Source organism: Astatotilapia calliptera, chromosome 23 (assembly GCF_900246225.1).
Source record: "Astatotilapia calliptera chromosome 23, fAstCal1.2, whole genome shotgun sequence".
Lineage (NCBI taxonomy): Eukaryota > Metazoa > Chordata > Actinopteri > Cichliformes > Cichlidae > Astatotilapia > Astatotilapia calliptera.
The window spans coordinates 43034899-43038956 of NC_039323.1; positions in this window are offsets into that span (position 1 = coordinate 43034899).

Sequence of the window (4058 nt, forward strand, 5' to 3'; positions counted from 1 at the left end):
GAAGTTATTCCTGCAGACATAAATTTGAATTTGAATGTGAATAGACGTGAAACGTTGATCAAACCACAGCAGAGTGATCCTTCACTGGCGTCTTGTTTTTCTTCTGTTGTAGAGGGATGGATCTAAAGACCCAGTAAGGTATTTAGTTGAAAATGGTGTTCTGTTGAAGTCTTGGTCTCTGGACTTACCTTATTCCAGGAAGGAGGGGGAGGATTCGTAGTGTTGAGTCAGCTAAATTTGTTACAAAGTTGAACCTAATTTCCTTATATGCTACTGGCATATAAGGAAATTGCATGATATAGGCAAGATGGCGCCGGTGTGTGTGGCTGCTCGTCTGTCACTGTCATGTTTGTTCCTGTTTATGTTATTTCTAATTTGTGTCATCCACGAAACAAAGTCTCTGCTGAGGTATGATCGCCAGACACTATTGGACCTCAAACCTGTGGTCCAAAATATTGTGTCCTTTGGAGCTGGTGGGCAGCAACCCCTGCCCCCATTTGCATCGGAAACCCCGGGTTACCTGTACCGGGTTCCCACGCTACCTTCCCGGCGAAAGCGTCCTTGTCGCCGGGGTAAACGAAGCGGTCGCCTGGTGAAGCTAAAGGTTTACCTAAAGAATTATTCTGCTGTTTTCCGACCAGTGCATGGATTCTTGCCAAGGCTGTTTGCGTCTCGGCGTTTTCTGGACCCTGTTGATGCCTGTTTGGTGCCTGTGGTCGGCTTTGATGATGATGCTCCTCGGCCTCGCTGCCCATGCCCTCCCAGGCTAAACCTCCGCTGTCAACATTATCGGAATCTGAGATCGCTGCGGCGGGTTTCTGGACCTCCTGAACCCCGAGCTCCAACTCCAGCTCCAGCTAGGATTGGCCTGGTGAACGCCAGATCACTTTTAAACAAAACTTTTATTCTTCGGGACTTCTTCAGTTCCCGTGATCTGGATTTTCTGTGTGTGACTGAGACGTGGCTGAGTGTTGGTGAGTCCAGTGTTCTATCTGAACTTTTACCTGTGGATTGTTGCTATTTTAACTCGCCACGGACGTCAGGCAGAGGTGGAGGCACAGTGACTGTTTACAAAAAGGATTTTAAATGTAAGCAGTGTTTTCTACAGCCTTCGTTCTCCAGCTTTGAACTTACCTCATTTGAGGTGAGTCGTACAAACCCGATTTTCTGCGCTGTCATCTATCGCCCCCCAAAATACAATAAGAACTTCATAAACTACTTTTCTGATTTTTTAGCTGGGATTATGCCCAACTATGATAGTGTTCTTATTGTTGGAGATTTTAATATACATGTATGCTGTCCTGATAAGCCACTGGTAAAGGACTTTTTAAGCCTTATTGACTCTTTTAGCCTGGTACAGTCCGTACGTGGCCCTACACATGAGCACGGACACACACTGGACCTTGTTCTGTCATATGGTCTGCCTGTCACTGACTTGGAGATTTGTGACTGTGCACTCTCAGATCATATGCCTGTGTTATTCAACGTTGGTTTGACATATACCGCAGTTAGATCTGGCGCTGCTACTCGGTGCTGTCGGGTTATTAACCCCGCCACTGCTGCGCAGTTTTCTGCTGCTTTTAATCAGCTCGGCGGGCCTTCTGACTTTGTTTCCTCTGACACAGAAGACCTACATTCCTGGTTTTATTCTTGCTGTCAAAAAATCATGGACTCTGTGGCTCCTTTAAAAACCAGGCAGCTTAAGGCTAAACCTGAGCTTTGGTTTAATGAGAGCAGTCGTGCTGTTAAGAGGGAATGTCGTCGAGCAGAACGGAGGTGGAAAAAGGATAAACTGCATGTATCATTTCAAATTCTCAAAGACTGCTGGCATCGCTACCAGAACACTGTTAAAGAGGCAAAAAGGGAATATTTTGCAAATATTATTTGTTCCAACTGTCATAACCCACGTGTGTTATTTAGAACCATTGACACTGTTCTTAATACTCCTTTGAATGTCTGTTTGGAAGTTTCTCCTGAGATTTGCAATGATTTTCTGAACTTTTTTATTGAAAAGGTTGTCACCACCAGGGCTCTTATCACAGCTCCTGACTCTGACCCTCTGTCTCTGTCCCTTGCGCTGTTGTTTTCACTCAGTTTGAGCTTGTGACGCTCTCCACTTTAGAGGATGTGGTTCGCCATATTAAGCCCACAGGTTCCCCTCGGGATCCTGTCCCTCCACAATTCTTTAAAGAAATTTTTCCTAGTATACAACAGTATGTCCTTGACATTATTAACAGCAGTCTGTCTTCTGGTGTGGTTCCTGCAAATTTCAAACATGCAGTAGTACAGCCACTGCTTAAGAAACCTGGCCTTGATCACACAGTTTTAGCGAACTATAGGCCTATTTCCAAGCTGCCTTTAGTCTCCAAGGTTTTAGAGAAAATTGTTTTTAGTCAACTGAAAGATTTTCTAGATGGTAATGGCATCTTTGAGGTTTTTCAGTCAGGTTTTAAAACCCTTCACAGCACAGAATCTGCATTACTAAGGGTTTTTAATGACATCCTTCTGGCATGTGATTCTGGTAACCATGTTGTTCTTGTCTTGCTTGAGCTAACTGCTGCCTTTGACACAGTAGACCACAATATTTTAATTTCTCGATTACATGATGTAGTGGGTATTGGTGGCACTGCACTCAATTGGTTTAGGTCTTATTTGTCAGATAGAACTTTCTCTGTCAGCCTTCTCGGTTACGAATCGTCTTCTGCTCCTCTGTCATGTGGTGTCCCACAGGGCTCAATTTTAGGGCCACTGCTCTTTTCTCTGTATCTACTGCCTCTGGGTTCTATCCTTAGAAGGCATGGGGTCTCATTTCACTGTTATGCCGATGACTGCCAAATTTATTTGACACTAAAACGCAAGGATGCCATCTCCATAAAACCTCTCTTCACATGTCTAGATGACATTAAAGCTTGGTTGGCTCGAAACTTTTTAAATTTTAATAAAAAGAAAACAGAAGTGTTGGTGTTTGGACCCAGTGGTCCCTGTGAGTCCTCCTCTGTTGTTTTAGGATCCCTGGAAGTCTATTTTAAATCTGTTGTTACTGACCTTGGTTTTAAGTTGGACAGTGATTTTAAATTGGACAACCAAATCAGAGCAGTGGTGAAGTCCGATTTTTATCATTTAAGGTGACTTGCAAGACTAAAATCTTTTCTTTTGAGGCAGCACCTTGAAACAGTGATCCATGCTTTTATTTCTTCCCGCCTGGACTACTGTAACTCACTTTATGTGGGGGTCAGTCAGTCATTGCTCTCATGTCTGCAGCTGGTTCAAAATGCGGCTGCACGACTCCTAACAGGAACTCGAAAAAGAGAGCATATAACCCCCGTGCTAGCCTCTCTGCACTGGCTGCCTGTGTCTTTTAGAGTTAATTTTAAAATTCTTATGTTTGTTTTTAAATGCCTACACAGTCTTGCCCTGCCTTACCTCTCTGAGCTTCTTCATCCCCACACACCCTGTCGGTCTCTCAGGTCAGCTGACCAGCTGCTCCTGGAGGTACCGAGATCCAGGAGGAAGCTCAGAGGGGGCGGGGCCTTCTCTATTGTGGCTCCAAAGTTATGGAATAATTTGCCCATGCATGTTAGAGAGGCCCCTTCACTGTCCACTTTTAAATCACGTCTTAAAACCCACTTTTATTCCTTGGCTTTTAACCTCAGTGAGACTTAGTTTCTTTTTTAATGCAGTAGTTATTTAATTAATGATTTCACTCTTCTTTTATTTGTTTTTATTTATATCTCATGTAATTTTATTTTACAGTTCCAATGTACAGCACTTTGTGTCAGCTGTGGTTGTTTTAAAGTGCTTTATAAATAAAGTTGATGATGATGATGATGATGATGATGATGATGACCTTTTAAAGGGTATTGGCAAGTTCTGTTAACACGTTAACGCTTCTGAAATCTCTGCTTTTGTAATTCCGGATCATTTCTTCCAATACACGGTTATGCCTTTCAAGTTGCAAAATGCACCTGCACCATTTCAACGTTTACTGCAAAAGGTTTTGTTTCAAGTGAAAAACTGTGAAGCTTACTTGGATGACATACTCATTTATTTTCTGACAT